The following is a 20,416-nucleotide window of genomic DNA, read 5'->3' as shown; positions in this document are numbered from 1 at the left end:
GTGAGTATCACAAAAATATATTTATTTCTATACAATTTAGAAATATTTGTTCATATACCATGTCTTTTTGATGCACAAAATTATTTACAACATCTATATCCATACACCACCATTCATTACATTATTCATTAATATTGTCTCTAATGTACATATCTTCCAAGACCAGGATTACACATAAACCAAAAATACTCACAATATTATATAAATCAATAACACCTATCTAAATTGTCAATGAGTGTTTATACAAAAATCAAATAGCAAACTGCTTATTTGATACAGCTTGACATATGTTTCGGTCGTCAGAAAGTAGGCTACCAGTTCAGCCACAGAGTTGGTGCGACCTTCTTCAGGAAGCGGGTGGTTAGATATAAAATCAACCCGAGGTGTCAAAAGATGGGAGATGTCATCTAGCATCAATCTAAAAACAAACAAATATGCATCTAATTATGGTTCAGATCTCTTATTTACAAGAACACAGAGCACTTGTGTGTATACTTTCTTAACTGTGTAAGAGTTGGCAAAGAGTGAATCAGAGAAGAAGTGTGAGACCCTTTTTTTAAATGCAAAAGCTCACATATGGACTTAAGCACGCCTCCCATCCATGTCCATGTCCATGGAAAAATTGGACTTTGCCTCCTGATAATACACACAGAATGCTTTGAGTTAAGGTAATTGCATATGGTCTTTCCCCTTCTGTAATGGCTTGGCAGGTGAAGAACGATGGTCTGGAGGTTTGCCCAGAGCAATGCCAGTAGTTAGGATTCACTCTAAACCTTCCAGCCATCACCTCTTTGTTTTTGCTCTGTCACTTAGCAGTCAGGACTCTCTGACCGTAATACACATAACCCTTCCACAGCTGAGCTGGACTCATAGTGCTAACACGTGTACGATATCAGACTGATGTGGGTTGGATAATTCTGGGAGATACTAGCCACCATACCTTAAACTCAGGTCTGGTTTATATTTAATATTTACAACTGTCACCATAGAAGAACTGTCATAGTTATGCGTTTTTGTGAACACCGGACATGTCCTAAACCTTGTTAGATGGCAATCCTTTGCACCTGGATCCACAACAACCTTCTGCAATGAATGACAGGAACACTTTTCCTGGTAAATTATGATGCAAAGAAGATAGCACCCTTTCATGTTATTCTCATCCACACATGCCTTCCACCTATGCCTAGGAGCTCAATGAATAAGCTGAGGAGATTAGTCTCAGTCAGATCGGTGTCTCTTGTCTTTAAATGGAAAACAGAACTTCAAAAAACATTGCTTCTTGATTGAGAAGAACATGTATAAAAAACACTCTCATGGAAAAACAGCATACAGGAACTCTAAGCGGGGCCATCCCCACTCCGAGCCTCCCCGTGGCTAACAGGCTGCCTTCGCCCCCTACCGGGGACTCGGGTAAGTCTTTTTTTTTTTTTTAATTCCCTTTCTTCATCTCCCACCCGCCCCCCCAACTTACCTTCTTGTTCCTGTGTCCCCGGCGGGGGACGAGGGAAGCCTCCAGCTGTGTGGAGACTCGGAGCACCTCCACACGGCTGGGGGCTTCCCTTGTCCCCCACCGGGGAGGCAGGTATGTTTTTTTTTTCACTCTCCCCGTCCCACTCCTGCCCTCCAAACCACACTTACCTTCTTTTTGATCCTTTATTGGGGAGCGGACGCGCTGAGAATAATTGTGTTCCCAGAGTGTCCGCTCCCGATGCCCCTCATGGAAAGGGAAAATGGACTCCGTTTTCCCTTTCCATGGCGGCCATTTTCTTGGTTGTTTCTTTTTTTTTCTGTCCTGAAACGCTGCAGCATTTCGGGACAGAAAAAAATGCTTTTAGTGCCCCGGTCACGCACCTAATGCGGGATGGGGTACTAATAGCAATATGACTCTCGCGGCGGGGGCATTACCAACTCAGGTAATGCCCCGGGGCCTTCGGTAAGGCCCTCGCTTTGCTAGGGGCCTATACCTATGGGCCCGGGGCATTACCTGAGTCGGTAATGCCCCCGCCGCTCGGGTCATATTGCTTAAATATTAAGTTCTCCTCAAAGGACACCATAAGCATTCCATGATCACCAAATGGGTTAAATTGGATATCCATCTCAGAAGCTGCTGCAAACAGTTTTTTTTTGACAAAAATATAGTAAATGGTCGATATGGAATTTCCACTCCCCCATGTAGGTGCCTGGCTACAACCATCATCTGATTTAGTTAACATTTGCAGTCCCCAGCTTTCTATTGTATGATGCCACTTTTGGCCTTGAATATACTTCCTCCTAGAGGAATTCATAAATATACTCTGTTCACCTTGGGCATTCTCCTCTCCTACCCCCAATTCATCAATTACATTATCTGAAATGAGATCGTCTATGTCAAATTCACTGTACGAGTGGCAATCAGAAATAAAATCTGCAGCAATAAGGATGTCCATTCCCGGAAAATAATTAAACCAAGTTTCTAATGTTTCATTTACAAGGATCCAGGTTGTCAACAGAGTTATAATATAGATATAATAAAGATTAACTAGTATTAAATTCCTGCTTGTGGTCCCAATGACCTTTACAATTGTTACCACTAGAATTCCATTTGACACTTTACATTGACCTATGATCTTTAGGTTACAGTTTATCTCAATAGCAGTCAACAGGTCCCCCTTAGGATGACCCCCTTTGGATGGTTGTCTCAGTAAAGATAACATATCCATCAAATGACAGCCTGCCCACCATCCAAGTCTCTTGTAACATGATGACAGATAATGTTCAAAGATGGGAGCATAATTGGGTGTCAGAAGAAAGAGAGAAGAAGCCCGGATGTTCCATGACAACAATGACATATTAACCTTTCTACTAAAGATGATCCTTAAGGTCCCTTAGTTGTGGAATGGAATTTCTTAACAAACATGCCAGTCTGTGTTAGTCATTGTCCCCCTCATCTTTAGGTGCATGGTTGTGTCCTATTACAGGGAACAGCATGGCATCAGCTACAGACCCCTGTTAACTTGAGTCGTGAGGAAATGAACCAAATCATAGCCCAGCAATTGGAAATTTGATGCTTCATTTTGTATTAATTCATACACAATCTTTGACGGGATCGCTAATCTAACATAATCATATCTTTTGAGATGAATGAAATCAGCCAAATTAATATCATTTGACCTAATCAGACGTAACGCCGGAATTTCACTAAAGAGTGCCAACAGGTGTCCTCTATTAAGGGAGCCTGGACCTCCATAATCAAACATATAATTAATTATAACACTGAGTTCATCAGGTAAATAGGATCTTTAAAGAATTGATCGTAGTTTCCCAACATTATAGCCGGAGTTCTTAAGTATGCTTCTTAAAAGCATATTTGTCGGATTTGTCTCTACCAGACCTTCATATGGAGTACCTTGACAGCCCCCGAACCCCCGCGTATTCCAGCAGTTTTCTCAAGTAGACACTTGCCTGTAAACCCAATGGTCCCCAGCTGACTCAAGAACAAATTGGACAGATTTTAGATTCAAAATATTTGTATCAATTGCCTTTATATCTTCTTCTGTGAGCTGCTTAGTGTGAGGGCTAACCTTCTCCAACATAATACATTCACTGGGAGATGGATGTTCGTCTTTACCATGATCCGTAGGTAGTTTATCCAAAAGTTATTCTCTCTATACACTCCAATTCAGGGTCACTGTATGAAGTACCTTCACTGATTACTATTTGACCGAAACTAATCTGAACCGGTGAATCCTCTGTATGTTTTTCTATAGTATCTATGGCTTTATTGTGTATTTAAAAACAATATCAAAGACAGTCAGAACTGGTGATTTCCTTGCTGCCTGTCTTTTATGTTTCATAGCTTCTGTTAACCTGGGTTCATCGGCTGTCAGCAACACTGAATCCACCTGAACCCCTTTTTCCTCCGAATTTTCATGGAGATCTGCCTCAGTGTCACAGACCTAGGCTGTGGCTTGCTTATTTGTTCCTCTTCCTCATTCTAAATAACCTGTATGTCTTCTTCAGGATAACAATTGTCCCTAAGATCATTTGCGCTATAGTGCGCATGTATTTACAGGAACTTATATTTATATTTTGTGCTGCATTGTTCAGACACTTTTTATTCTTCTTATCTCTTTCCTTTTTTCCTTTTTTCACTTGTTGAATTCACTACATTCATTAATTTCCCAACAGCAGGGACTGCATCACTTGGGATATTATTCTGACCCATGCTAGCCCCCAGTACTTCCATGACTGGGAAACCAACATGGGAAACTGATTTTAGATTATCTTTGTCACAGACAGATTGATAATGTGTAATGCCCAAAGGCTGTAGTGCGTCCATACCTGTAACGGAGCCTTAACGTGTCAGCAATTGTTCAACAGATGTGCCTTTCAGCGTACGAGTAAGAGTAGCCAAGTGAGAGGATATATCTTGTAAATACTTTGAATGGACCTTTGACTCTAGGGCAAGTTCTGTCTGCACAGTAGCCTGGGCAGAAAAATAGGCCAAACACTCACTATTACTGTCCTGCTTGGCTGGTGGACTTTCTGTCTCTAAGCAGAAATACAACTATATTCACCAGCTCTTTCTTCTTGTAGGTGTTGAATGCCAATAAGGACACCTCACATGTTGCGAAGAGGGTTGGGGTGTACATACAGTATTCATTCCCCACTCCTGGAAAACAGGCTTTGTTACTCTGTCAATTGTTTGGTCATTACTTTCTTGAGGCAGCATCTCCAGGTCTACCCCTGAAGAGAATGTAGTTTCTATCGGCATTTTTCCCTGCACTGTGTCAGTTGTAACAATCATGATGCTGCTGCTTACCTCCTCTGTTCATATCGGCTCAGGAAATTTGTTATCAGCCTTGGGAGACGGAGCAAGAGGCAGAGCCATTGCTTGAGAAACGCTATGACGTCTGTTGGAGAAAATTAGAGGTGCTGCTAAAATGTCCTTACAAGAGGTCTCTGCTCTGTCCTTTTTACTCATCTTAGGCTCTCAAAAGAGACACACCTATCTAATATGAAAATAAAAGCAGTATCACCTCAAGTACCCTTAGGCTATATTAAACAGTGGCAGAAATGCTTACTCGTCTCGCATAGCGGGTCAAATACAAAGAATGTAACCGCCTTCCCCACCCCAGTGCCACAATCCAGCAAACAAACAGCAAACAGGCACCCAGGAGGCACTCTGGGATGTGCGCGCGCGAATGCATGCAGACCGTGATTATGTAGGTGCTTCAGATGGTTTGTGGGCGGGGAAAAGTTCATAACCAAAATAATGTTGTTTTTACTGTAAATAGAAAGATGTATAATTTAGAATCTCTAACAAATAGTGATTGTCAATGTCCAAAAGTCGCTGTTATCCTTGTGAATCGATATATTTCTCACCAAGTGCAACGTGAACAGAATTCCTTGTGAAATCTAGTCCACAGCTCAGAATGACCCGCAACAGCAAACAGTCACTCAGGAGGCCTTCCGGGATACGGGCACGCGGATGCACGCGGCCCGTGATTATGTAAGTGCTTCAGCTAGTTTTTGGGTGCGGTGAAGTTTGTAACCAAAATAACATTGTTTTTACACATGTACTGTGAACAGAAGTCCTTGTAAAATATAGTCCACAGCTCAGAACTACCCCAACAGCAAACAGGCACTCAGGAGGCACTCCATAACTTCCTAAGGACTCCAGGCAGTGTGCATTGAGGAGGATGCTGGCCATGTGACCAGGATATGAAACAAAGGTAGTCTTTCCACTAATCAACTTGACATACTCTTAATATTGTATGTACCAATTTATCTGAAAATTGGCCGAAATAAGTCAGCCGTAGAGCAACCCTTCAAAGGCACTTATGTATGGTTAATGCACTTTTTTTTTTAACTGGTATTGATGTTGCCTTGTACCTATGCATTAGTAGGTTGCTTTTCTGCATTTAACCCAGATAGGTTTAACGTATACCCCTATTTATTTTTTTAATAGCTTTGTTTGCATTTATTTTTCACAATTGTACATTTAAAAAATAACAATAAAGGTTTGTTAAACCATCATGAGTGACAAAAAATATAATTATGAGCCACACAAATACCTGTTTACAATTCAGTGCGGGTAAATGGAATTCAGCTCCAAATCAATTCTCATAGCATATACATGATACAAGCATAGTTGAAACTGAATTAATGTATGCATTGTAAGTTTGACCTGACTGCGTTCATACTGCAGACTAGATAGTGACCAATCCAGAGTGCCCTGCCACTCAGTTGTTCCACAGCCTTTCCCCACCCTTGCTAGGGTTAGAATAGTCAATTGACTTGGGTAAGCTACGCTAGCAAATCTCATAAATAGTACTTAAATTCCATTCCGCAAGCTCTGGAAGCGAAATCTGTAAGATTTCAATCTGTTTTTTGCAATCCGCCATTCCATCACCCCTGCGTATCGTACAGAGTGGGGCGAAGATTCTCAAGCCGTCTGCGTGATCCTAGCAAGAATCGAAAAGAGTGGCACAATGTTTCTCGTTCCTCTGCATGAACCTAGTATGAATCAAACAAGAAGCTGTGCAAAGTTTCTCGTGCCGCTGTGTGAACCTAGCACACATCGAACAAAACGCTGCTCAAATATTCCCATGCCGCTGCTGAATTTAGCACAGTTTTAAAATAACATGCAAAATTTCTTGTGCTGCAATGTGAAAATAGTACGGATCTAAAGTAAGCCTGTGCAAAGTTTCTTGTGTCGCTGTGCAAAATTAGCACGCATCGTGGAACACTGCGTGAAGTTTCTCAAGCCATTGCATGAAGCAACCACTGATTAAAAAAGGCCCAGACAATGTTTGTCGTGCCTCTGTCCAAAACTAGTAGGGATCGCAAAAAAACCTGCACAAATGTTCTCGTGTCGCAAACCTAGCATGGATCGAAAAAATACCTTGCCGCAGTTTCTCTTGACAGTGCAAAAACCATAACCCTGGAGATCTCGCCAACCTCAAATCTGTCTGTGCCAAATGTAGGATTCTGATTTCTGAAGCCAAAGCTGGTTACTACACCACCATTATTGTAGCAGCTTCTAAAAGGGGCAAAGTCCTCTTTCAAATAGTAAAACATTGTATCAAACTCTCAACTGACCTCAAGGTGCAAGCAACTCAGAAAAAAAATGCAACAGAATCAACAACTATTTTATTGAAAAAATAGACCAAATTTGGCAGATCATCAAATCGACCTCCCACAGCATTAGCCCCCTGCACTCCAACACACACACTGTCCCTCTGGACTGAATTATCTCTCTCTCCCACAGACATCCACAAAACAATTGCCTCTCTCTAACCTGCTTCCCACTCTGATGACATCATCTTGGCCTCTATCATTAAACAATTGATGGGCCCAGCGCTCATTGCACTATTCCTCATCATTGTTGCCTCCTTCACAGAGGGGTCATTGCCAGACACCCTCAAGACTGGTCTTATAGGACATTGTTTGAAAAGAAAACAACCCTGGACCCAGACAACCCGCCAACCACTGTCCCATTACAAACCTAGCTTTTATTGGCAACATCTTGGAAACAGTAGTCACTACACAACTATTCACCAGAATCAATAAAGTACACTTCCTACATGACTATCAGTCAGGGTTCCATCCCAAGTGTAGCATCGAGATTGACACCATCCAGGCGGTGGATGATGCCCTCCTAAGCATCCATAAGAAAGTGTCATGACTCCTCAATCTTCTTGACATCTCGGCTGCATTTGACACAGACAACCACCATATACTCCTCTTCCTGCTCGCACTGTCCTGAATTGGTTTATCTCCTACCTTGCCGGCACACATCAGGCTATCCAGATTAACATGCCGTGCTCCAACCAACTCTCAGTTTCTTGTGGAGTCCCCCAAGGCTCCATCATGTAACCAATCATTTTAAACCTTTACATGGAGCTTCTGGGGACAGTCCTAAAAGACCATGATATAGCCATCCACCAATATGTGAATAATATTCAGTTGTACATGAGAATAAAAAGCTCACAGGACATCAGTGATGTCTCTGATTACCAAGCCACCATCGAGTCCTGGATTTTGGCTGTGTTCCTAAAACGTAACCCAGCCAAGTCCTCATTGGTCCCCGACTAAACAACAATGTGTCCAACAATGGCTCAATGATATGCACCCAGAGGATTTAAAACCGTGACTTTGGGATTCAGCAAAATCATTAAGCTTCACCATTGACAACATCCTGTCCTTCCAGAAACACATAGTCAAGAAGGCCCAAACAGCCTGACTCCAAATCTGCACCTTTCACAAAATCAAACCCTTCATCCCGCCACAGAATTTACGGACCACAATGTATGCCCTTATGGTCCTGACTGAGCTCCTAGCCACTCACTTGGCTCTAAAAGCAGTTCACCATGATGCAGTATGTTTTATTACGGGTTTGTGTAAATCTGACTGAATCATCCTGTCCTACACAAGCTACTTTGGCTGCCTCTCTAGGCCTCTCCAGGCCAGGATTCTGTTCATGATTGCATGTATCATCTACAAAGCAGTAAAGCAGTCACAAGTAGAACACCATTGCACCTGGTAGCTAAGCACCACATACCTGGTGGCACACGCTCATGCACATATCTAGTGGCACACACACAGCAAAATGACGAATCGACTTGAATCACAACTAGTCCGCAAACAGAACACCTTCAAACAAGCCTTCTCTTTTCATGCACCTACCATCTGGAACTAGATCACAGCATTTGAGTCGGAATGCCCACATAATTCTCCAGTTTCGCAAATCTCTCAAAATGACTAATCCCACTGGACACCCAAAACGCAACTCACAGTGCTGTGTTACTGTTAAAAGATGCCAGCCCAAACGCTGACCACTCAAAGTAGGTCTGCACTTTAAACAACATAAAAATAAAATAAAACAATCTCCCCCTTCCTTCTTACATTACGCACAAAGAATACCACATACACAGCAACTTCATCCCTACCAATACAAGATATACATGGAAGAAGCTGTGCCAAAGCTTGCATCTTCAGCACTATTACACAACCTCACTGGATATCCCTGTCTCCCAGACATGTGATTTATCAATTGTGTCTCACCTTTTGGATAAAGCACATACCAAAGTGTAACAGTCAAACCACATAATATCATGAAAGCTTCAGGAATCAGGTACTTTCGGCCTGCACTACTTAACACCTCAGGTTCCACATCTGCCTTGCCTAGTAACATTCTGACCAGGTTGAAAAGATATTCTATGTTTTTTGATTTGCTAAGTGACCAGGAGATCACCTTGAGTGTCAGGTCCGTCGCAACCCCATCCACAGGATAATCTGTGGAAAGTTTCCTTTTGATGCATTCAGCTACAGTGCCTGGATTCCCACTAGCCATGGCAAGCAGCCACAAAACAAATTATATGGGAGGAGTTAAGGGAATAGTGGTGAAATGGTTGAGGTTAGGAAGAAGGGCTTGTGTAATGGATGTCACACCTGGGGATTAGGTGGGTGTCACCTGTGTTGGGGTTAAACTGGAAGGTGTGTGTCTGTGTGATAATAAAAACTAACTCACAACGTGTTCATGATTGTATTTTTTGTATAAGCAATGCATTATATAGGATAGGGTATTGCAGCACGCAACATTAATAGGATAGCAATGTTCCAAACCTTCTCCCTGAAATGCTCTTTCTGTGTGACAAAGGCAGCGGAACCAGCCATTCAGAAGCCCAAATGCTTTCTCCAAGGTATGACTGATTCTTCTGTGTACCCCATGCACATTTCCTGTTTCCTTGACTGGCATGAAGGTGTTTCCAAAGCCACCAGCTGCACGACAGGGGAGAAACACAGGCAGGGGGATGCATACGTGGCATGCATTTAAAATGAATTGTACATTCTATGAATGTGATGTCCTGGTTGTGTAACACGTTCATGTCCATTCGATGATGTCCACTTGGAAGGGTGTAGTGAGAAGGGTGAAGGGACTACGGTGCAGGTAGAGTTGGTCATGTGACATATCGAGCAGTAAGTTCCATGTGGATATGTGTAACTCAATGTAAGAGGGCAGCATGCTTTTACACAAGAAGTTTTTGGAGTCATGGGTGGATACAGGGGAGCGTGCACAAAAGTGTGTGATGCAGAGAGTGGAATCACGCGTCATCAGCATTCTGGTATGGCGTTCTTTGGCCGAGATCCGTTTTTACGACGGGTGTTGTGGTGCTGGAGTTTTTATGAAAAAAACAAATCGAAATTATTTTTGGGGGCGGGGCAAATAAAGGGTTGGGGGAACAGAATAAAAAAATAGTAAAATGATGGAGGTTTGGGGGGAACTCCCCCAAAATAATAAAAAAAAAATGTCAATGGGTTTTTCATGAAAACTGCCACTGCAAAACACCAGTCGTAAAAGCGGCTCTCGGCAAAATGACATGGAGCCAGCGTTCTCATTGTTAGGCAGAACCAAATGAAGTACCCTTTGGGAACACTACATGAAATTAAGACTACAAGTGTAAGTACAATTTCACCTTGGTACAAGCCTGTACTACACAGTAAAGTGGTAGCGATGGCTGAGCAGCCAGACTTATCTCAAGAGTTGAGTGAGCAGTAGAACAAGTTACACAAAGGACCAACAAATACAGTGGTTCTGGATACTGGATCCCAAGCCACTCTCCTGTCCAAAAAGGCCTTTAACCAACTAAATTCAGGAATGGGGAGAGTCACCAAATTCCCCTCACACCTCTTCCTGGACAACTCCAAAACTTTGATGGGAATGATATTTCCGTCGAAGGGACTGCAGATCTGGAGATCAAAATTGGGCGACATAGGGTGAAGCACCCGGTGATAGTCGTCACTCAAGTGGGCACACCTTGTCTACTGGGGATTGATCTCCTTTGGAGGTTAACATCACTGATTGCCTGCGTGAATAAGGTCCTCTGGACTCACACTAACCGGCCAATCAAATTAAAAGAAAGTACAAATTATGTTAGTTTAAATGGCACTTGCCACATGATTGAACAATGGTCCAACAAAATAGAATTACACTTTAGGAACAACCAAGTCCCAGAAATTACTGTCTTTTCTGTAGGAGAACAAATTGGTGATGGGAACCATTCTCCATTTTTTAAAATGTATCTCCCTCCCAGTTTTAATTGGCATTCCATACTGGGAGGAAATGCTCTTAAATTTTATAACAATCCACAATCAGAAGAAAACCCAAATCCCATGATAAAAGATTATGCAAAACCAGCTCAAAGTTTGATGGACATAAAGATAAAGGATGAACAGCTGATTTTTCCCATTCAGATAAATGAGGGGAAGGAGCCTTTTCTCACAAGAGTATGCTTGAACAAACAAAGAAGCTTCATCAGTAAAGCATTATTCAGGAAACTCCCAAAAGATCAGACCATTCCCACGTTTAAAGTAGTTGATAAGTGGGAAATGTTCCTGAAAACTCAAAATTCCAAACATCTCCTGCTTAGCTTAATTGTTGGGTTGTGAGAGATGTCCCTTCTGCCTTTTACTTAGGCAGTGACATTCTCAACCGATTTTTATTTAATTTGGACCTAATTAATAATAGGCCTGGTCCTGACTGTGGGATAACCCCAATGCGCTTTGACAACACTGAGAAAGCATTTTGGTCGGCTTACTTGCTGCTGTATGCAGTTGAAGTTCAAAAGAGAGAAGAGGTTACCATCCCAGGACAGGTACGACAATTTACAATTCCCCTAAAAATTAAGCGAGGACAGAACCTCAAAAACAAGGATGCTTACATAAATTTGAATTATCAACTCCAACAGCAAGGTTTGTATTTACTTCCAACACCCCAAGTTGACCTAGAACATGACACCATTTGTATATTGGTGGATAACAGCGACCCTAGAAGTATCACTTTGGGCACAGAAACCTTTATTGGAATGGTGGTTGATGTTCAACTTTATTCTATTGATTTAGGTAATGAGATCATTGGACCAATTCCACATGACTGCTACAATTTTTTCAATGATATCCTTCCTGAAAAGATTTTCATCCGGCAAGGGGGAATTTCATGGTGTACTCTTCCTGCCCTTAAGATGGGGAAGAGGTGACCTCTGACATCAGGAAGGCTGAGGTGGTATTTCAAGTTAACAGTGACTACCTCCCTTGCTTGAAACCTCATGTCCAGGCCAACACCATAACAAAAGAGCTCTCCACCCAGCTGGATGATACCACCGAAATTGCCAAACCCGAGGTCGTTAAAGCCTTTAAGCAGATGGTCCAAGAACAAACCAATCTTGCTGATGCCTGTGAGATGGAAGCTGAAACAGGTTTTTTTAGAATTTCAGGATTTGCAGTAGATTCTTATGACTGTGGACGCACAGAGATACATTCAACCTTCATACCAATGGACCCGAGATGGCTCCAGTGTTTGTGAAGTAATACGGGTTGCCTCTCACATCTATGGAGTCATTCACAGAGATTACTAAAAACTTAACATCCCGTGGGATAATTCGTACAGTCCACAGTACTTTTAATAACCCGGCATTCGGGATACTCAAGCCCAATGGCCAATGCACACACCTTAGGGAGTTAAATGAATGGGTCCACATGTGAAGATGACCCTTTCCCTACATCGATCAGGTACTGGCCCGGGTCAAAGTTATATACCGCCATTGACCAGACCAACGTTTACTCGACCATACCCTTGATAGAGGAGACCAGTACAAGCTTGCCTTTACCTTCGGGGGACAATAGACATGGACCCAAACCCCCTGTGGATACATAAACTCTGGCAATGGATTTAATATCTTCCTACATAAGGTCATGCCCAACTTGGGCGAAAGGGGAAACTTAGCCTTTGTAGATGATGTCTTAATCAAGAGCTCAACTGTGTAGGAACACGTAGCTGAAATATGCTATGTTCTGACCCAGTTGCAGAAATCCGGAGCAAACCTGTCCTATCAGAAGGCACAGTGGTGTAAGATCTGCGTGACCTTCTTAGGGCATGAAATGACCCCTGAGGTTCTCAATCCCCAGGTGAAAAAGGTGTAAGCATTATTGAAATTGAAAGACCCTACTACTCTGCAAGAACTAAGAAGCCTTCTTGGACTCACTAATTATAGTAGAAAGTTCATTGAAGACTATTTAGGGTTCGCACGACTCTCGGTCCATTTATTGAAGGCCGGGGTCAAGTGGGAGTGGGGTCCAGAACAATCCGAGGCAGTAAAACAACTAAGGAGAAGCCTTTCCCAAGCTCCTTGTTTGGCTTACCCCATAAAGAACAAAGAATTCTTCTTGGAGACTGGGTTCTCAGATACTTGCTTAAAGGCAGTATTATACCAGAAGCACGACAAGGTCGACAAAGTAATTTTGTACGTGAGCAAGACTTTGTCCTCTGTGGAGAAAAATTTCAATGATTGCGAAAAGGCACTTCTGGCAATCGTGTCAGTGTAGAAGAATGACCTCCCATTCATCCAGGGGGTGCACATCATTGTAAAGACTCCTAACCAACCCTGGCAATATCTCCAAAGTGACCAAATACGAACAGGAAACATGAGTAATTCCAGAATTAACTTCCTGGATTCTGTCTATGCAAAGCTTTCCTGTGGAGGTCAGATATGGCCGAAACAAGAAGAGTCCTCTTTCACAAAGATTGGCTGACTTGCATGACTGTGCTCAAGAAAACTGACTCGAGAATGAAAATATAAGGACTAAGGACAATATGGAGGCGTACCTTACCTCCCCGCACAAACTCTATGAGGAAGACACCTGTCAGGCGATGTCCACAATTTATGTGGATGGGTGCTCCTACCATGTTGACAATCATGGGGAAAAAGAACTTATGGCTGGCATTGGGATTGCCTGGGTGAATAATGCCCCAGAACCCTCTGCTGGGTACAAAATAGGTCACTGAAGTAGTCAGGTGGCAGAGTTGATGGCACTACATCAAGCCATCCTCACTGCCATGCAATACCAACTCAAAGAACTGGTCATAATCACTGATTCATATTAAGTCAGGAATGGGTTCGTGGAGCACATTATTAATTGGAAAAATTGAGGCATGCTGTGTGCACATTATAAAAAACACAGACTTTAACCCTGTTCCGGTTTCAAAAATAAGGGTGCCCGAAAAGCCACAGGTCCTTCAGGCAAAATATATCAAAGAACAATATAGTCGACCTTGGCAAATGAGATAAGAACCTTTCTTCATTGGGACAACATCAATCTTGTGAGTATCACAAAAATATATTTATTTCTATACAATTTAGAAATATTTGTTCATATACCATGTCTTTTTGATGCACAAAATTATTTACAACATCTATATCCATACACCACCATTCATTACATTATTCATTAATATTGTCTCTAATGTACATATCTTCCAAGACCAGGATTACACATAAACCAAAAATACTCACAATATTATATAAATCAATAACACCTATCTAAATTGTCAATGAGTGTTTATACAAAAATCAAATAGCAAACTGCTTATTTGATACAGCTTGACATATGTTTCGGTCGTCAGAAAGTAGGCTACCAGTTCAGCCACAGAGTTGGTGCGACCTTCTTCAGGAAGCGGGTGGTTAGATATAAAATCAACCCGAGGTGTCAAAAGATGGGAGATGTCATCTAGCATCAATCTAAAAACAAACAAATATGCATCTAATTATGGTTCAGATCTCTTATTTACAAGAACACAGAGCACTTGTGTGTATACTTTCTTAACTGTGTAAGAGTTGGCAAAGAGTGAATCAGAGAAGAAGTGTGAGACCCTTTTTTTAAATGCAAAAGCTCACATATGGACTTAAGCACGCCTCCCATCCATGTCCATGTCCATGGAAAAATTGGACTTTGCCTCCTGATAATACACACAGAATGCTTTGAGTTAAGGTAATTGCATATGGTCTTTCCCCTTCTGTAATGGCTTGGCAGGTGAAGAACGATGGTCTGGAGGTTTGCCCAGAGCAATGCCAGTAGTTAGGATTCACTCTAAACCTTCCAGCCATCACCTCTTTGTTTTTGCTCTGTCACTTAGCAGTCAGGACTCTCTGACCGTAATACACATAACCCTTCCACAGCTGAGCTGGACTCATAGTGCTAACACGTGTACGATATCAGACTGATGTGGGTTGGATAATTCTGGGAGATACTAGCCACCATACCTTAAACTCAGGTCTGGTTTATATTTAATATTTACAACTGTCACCATAGAAGAACTGTCATAGTTATGCGTTTTTGTGAACACCGGACATGTCCTAAACCTTGTTAGATGGCAATCCTTTGCACCTGGATCCACAACAACCTTCTGCAATGAATGACAGGAACACTTTTCCTGGTAAATTATGATGCAAAGATACCACCCTTTCATGTTATTCTCATCCACACATGCCTTCCACCTATGCCTAGGAGCTCAATGAATAAGCTGAGGAGATTAGTCTCAGTCAGATCGGTGTCTCTTGTCTTTAAATGGAAAACAGAACTTCAAAAAACATTGCTTCTTGATTGAGAAGAACATGTATAAAAAACACTCTCATGGAAAAACAGCATACAGGAACTCTAAGCGGGGCCATCCCCACTCCGAGCCTCCCCGTGGCTAACAGGCTGCCTTCGCCCCCTACCGGGGACTCGGGTAAGTCTTTTTTTTTTTTTTTAATTCCCTTTCTTCATCTCCCAGCCGCCCCCCCAACTTACCTTCTTGTTCCTGTGTCCCCGGCGGGGGTCGAGGGAAGCCTCCAGCTGTGTGGAGACTCGGAGCACCTCCACACGGCTGGGGGCTTCCCTTGTCCCCCACCGGGGAGGCAGGTATGTTTTTTTTTTCACTCTCCCCGTCCCACTCCTGCCCTCCAAACCACACTTACCTTCTTTTTGATCCTTTTTTGGGGAGCGGACGCGCTGAGAATAATTGTGTTCCCAGAGTGTCCGCTCCCGATGCCCGTCATGGAAAGGGAAAATGGACTCCGTTTTCCCTTTCCATGGCGGCCATTTTCTTGGTTGTTTCTTTTTTTTTCTGTCCTGAAACGCTGCAGCATTTCGGGACAGAAAAAAATGCTTTTAGTGCCCCGGTCACGCACCTAATGCGGGACGGGGTACTAATAGCAATATGACTCTCGCGGCGGGGGCATTACCAACTCAGGTAATGCCCCGGGGCCTTCGGTAAGGCCCTCGCTTTGCTAGGGGCCTATACCTATGGGCCCGGGGCATTACCTGAGTCGGTAATGCCCCCGCCGCTCGGGTCATATTGCTTAAATATTAAGTTCTCCTCAAAGGACACCATAAGCATTCCATGATCACCAAATGGGTTAAATTGGATATCCATCTCAGAAGCTGCTGCAAACAGTTTTTTTTTGACAAAAATATAGTAAATGGTCGATATGGAATTTCCACTCCCCCATGTAGGTGCCTGGCTACAACCATCATCTGATTTAGTCCCCAGCTTTCTATTGTATGATGCCACTTTTGGCCTTGAATATACTTCCTCCTAGAGGAATTCATAAATATACTCTGTTCACCTTGGGCATTCTCCTCTCCTACCCCCAATTCATCAATTACATTATCTGAAATGAGATCGTCTATGTCAAATTCACTGTACGAGTGGCAATCAGAAATAAAATCTGCAGCAATAAGGATGTCCATTCCCGGAAAATAATTAAACCAAGTTTCTAATGTTTCATTTACAAGGATCCAGGTTGTCAACAGAGTTATAATATAGATATAATAAAGATTAACTAGTATTAAATTCCTGCTTGTGGTCCCAATGACCTTTACAATTGTTACCACTAGAATTCCATTTGACACTTTACATTGACCTATGCTCTTTAGGTTACAGTTTATCTCAATAGCAGTCAACAGGTCCCCCTTAGGATGACCCCCTTTGGATGGTTGTCTCAGTAAAGATAACATATCCATCAAATGACAGCCTGCCCACCATCGAAGTCTCTTGTAACATGATGACAGATAATGTTCAAAGATGGGAGCATAATTGGGTGTCAGAAGAAAGAGAGAAGAAGCCCGGATGTTCCATGACAACAATGACATATTAACCTTTCTACTAAAGATGATCCTTAAGGTCCCTTAGTTGTGGAATGGAATTTCTTAACAAACATGCCAGTCTGTGTTAGTCATTGTCCCCCTCATCTTTAGGTGCATGGTTGTGTCCTATTACAGGGAACAGCATGGCATCAGCTACAGACCCCTGTTAACTTGAGTCGTGAGGAAATGAACCAAATCATAGCCCAGCAATTGGAAATTTGATGCTTCATTTAGTATTAATTCATACACAATCTTTGACGGGATCGCTAATCTAACATAATCATATCTTTTGAGATGAATGAAATCAGCCAAATTAATATCATTTGACCTAATCAGACATAACGCCGGAATTTCACTAAAGAGTGCCAACAGGTGTCCTCTATTAAGGGAGCCTGGACCTCCATAATCAAACATATAATTAATTATAACACTGAGTTCATCAGGTAAATAGGATCTTTAAAGAATTGATTGTAGTTTCCCAACATTATAGCCGGAGTTCTTAAGTATGCTTCTTAAAAGCATATTTGTCGGATTTGTCTCTACCAGACCTTCATATGGAGTACCTTGACAGCCCCCGAACCCCCGCGTATTCCAGCAGTTTTCTCAAGTAGACACTTGCCTGTAAACCCAATGGTCCCCAGCTGACTCAAGAACAAATTGGACAGATTTTAGATTCAAAATATTTGTATCAATTGCCTTTATATCTTCTTCTGTGAGCTGCTTAGTGTGAGGGCTAACCTTCTCCAACATAATACATTCACTGGGAGATGGATGTTCGTCTTTACCATGATCCGTAGGTAGTTTATCCAAAAGTTATTCTCTCTATACACTCCAATTCAGGGTCACTGTATGAAGTACCTTCACTGATTACTATTTGACCGAAACTAATCTGAACCGGTGAATCCTCTGTATGTTTTTCTATAGTATCTATGGCTTTATTGTGTATTTAAAAACAATATCAAAGACAGTCAGAACTGGTGATTTCCTTGCTGCCTGTCTTTTATGTTTCATAGCTTCTGTTAACCTGGGTTCATCGGCTGTCAGCAACACTGAATCCACCTGAACCCCTTTTTCCTCCGAATTTTCATGGAGATCTGCCTCAGTGTCACAGACCTAGGCTGTGGCTTGCTTATTTGTTCCTCTTCCTCATTCTAAATAACCTGTATGTCTTCTTCAGGATAACAATTGTCCCTAAGATCATTTGCGCTATAGTGCGCATGTATTTACAGGAACTTATATTTATATTTTGTGCTGCATTGTTCAGACACTTTTTATTCTTCTTATCTCTTTCCTTTTTTCCTTTTTTCACTTGTTGAATTCACTACATTCATTAATTTCCCAACAGCAGGGACTGCATCACTTGGGATATTATTCTGACCCATGCTAGCCCCCAGTACTTCCATGACTGGGAAACCAACATGGGAAACTGATTTTAGATTATCTTTGTCACAGACAGATTGATAATGTGTAATGCCCAAAGGCTGTAGTGCGTCCATACCTGTAACGGAGCCTTAACGTGTCAGCAATTGTTCAACAGATGTGCCTTTCAGCGTACGAGTAAGAGTAGCCAAGTGAGAAGATATATCTTGTAAATACTTTGAATGGACCCTTGATTCTAGGGCAAGTTCTGTCTGCACAGTAACCTGGGCAGAAAAATAGGCCAAACACTCACTATTACTGTCCTGCTTGGCTGGTGGACTTTCTGTCTCTAAGCAGAAATACAACTATATTCACCAGCTCTTTCTTCTTGTAGGTGTTGAATGCCAATAAGGACACCTCACATGTTGAGAAGAGGGTTGGGGTGTACATACAGTATTCATTCCCCACTCCTGGAAAACAGGCTTTGTTACTCTGTCAATTGTTTGGTCATTACTTTCTTGAGGCAGCATCTCCAGGTCTACCCCTGAAGAGAATGTAGTTTCTATCGGCATTTTTCCCTGCACTGTGTCAGTTGTAACAATCATGATGCTGCTGCTTACCTCCTCTGTTCATATCGGCTCAGGAAATTTGTTATCAGCCTTGGGAGACGGAGCAAGAGGCAGAGCCATTGCTTGAGAAACGCTATGACGTCTGTTGGAGAAAATTAGAGGTGCTGCTAAAATGTCCTTACAAGAGGTCTCTGCTCTGTCCTTTTTACTCATCTTAGGCTCTCAAAAGAGACACACCTATCTAATATGAAAATAAAAGCAGTATCACCTCAAGTACCCTTAGGCTATATTAAACAGTGGCAGAAATGCTTACTCGTCTCGCATAGCGGGTCAAATACAAAGAATGTAACCGCCTTCCCCACCCCAGTGCCACAATCCAGCAAACAAACAGCAAACAGGCACCCAGGAGGCACTCTGGGATGTGCGCGCGCGAATGCATGCAGACCGTGATTATGTAGGTGCTTCAGATGGTTTGTGGGCGGGGAAAAGTTCATAACCAAAATAATGTTGTTTTTACTGTAAATAGAAAGATGTATAATTTAGAATCTCTAACAAATAGTGATTGTCAATGTCCAAAAGTCGCTGTTATCCTTGTGAATCGATATATTTCTCACCAAGTGCAATGTGAACAGAAGTCCTTGTGAAATCTAGTCCACAGCTCAGAATGACCCGCAACAGCAAACAGTCACTCAGGAGGCCTTCCGGGATACGGGCACGCGGATGCACGCGGCCCGTGATTATGTAAGTGCTTCAGCTAGTTTTTGGGTGCGGTGAAGTTTGTAACCAAAATAACATTGTTTTTACACATGTACTGTGAACAGAAGTCCTTGTAAAATATAGTCCACAGCTCAGAACTACCCCAACAGCAAACAGGCACTCAGGAGACACTCCATAACTTCCTAAGGACTCCAGGCAGAGTGCATTGAGGAGGATGCTGGCCATGTGACCAGGATATGAAACAAAGGTAGTCTTTCCACTAATCAACTTGACATACTCTTAATATTGTATGTACCAATTTATCTGAAAATTGGCCGAAATAAGTCAGCCGTAGAGCAACCCTTCAAAGGCACTTATGTATGGTTAATGCACTTTTTTTTTAACTGGTATTGATGTTGCCTTGTACCTATGCATTAGTAGGTTGCTTTTCTGCATTTAACCCAGATAGGTTTAACGTATACCCCTATTTATTTTTTAATAGCTTTGTTTGCATTTATTTTTCACAATTGTACATTTAAAAAATAACAATAAAGGTTTGTGAAACCATCATGAGTGACAAAAAATATAATTATGAGCCACACAAATACCTGTTTACAATTCAGTGCGGGTAAATGGAATTCAGCTCCAAATCAATTCTCATAGCATATACATGATACAAGCATAGTTGAAACTGAATTAATGTATGCATTGTAAGTTTGACCTGACTGCGTTCATACTGCAGACTAGATAGTGACCAATCCAGAGTGCCCTGCCACTCAGTTGTTCCACAGCCTTTCCCCACCCTTGCTAGGGTTAGAATAGTCAATTGACTTGGGTAAGCTACG

This window comes from Ambystoma mexicanum, chromosome 3q (genome assembly GCF_040938575.1).
Source record: "Ambystoma mexicanum isolate Mex_15411 chromosome 3q, UKY_AmexF1_1, whole genome shotgun sequence".
NCBI lineage: Eukaryota > Metazoa > Chordata > Amphibia > Caudata > Ambystomatidae > Ambystoma > Ambystoma mexicanum.
Note: the sequence above shows the minus strand (reverse complement) of the source record.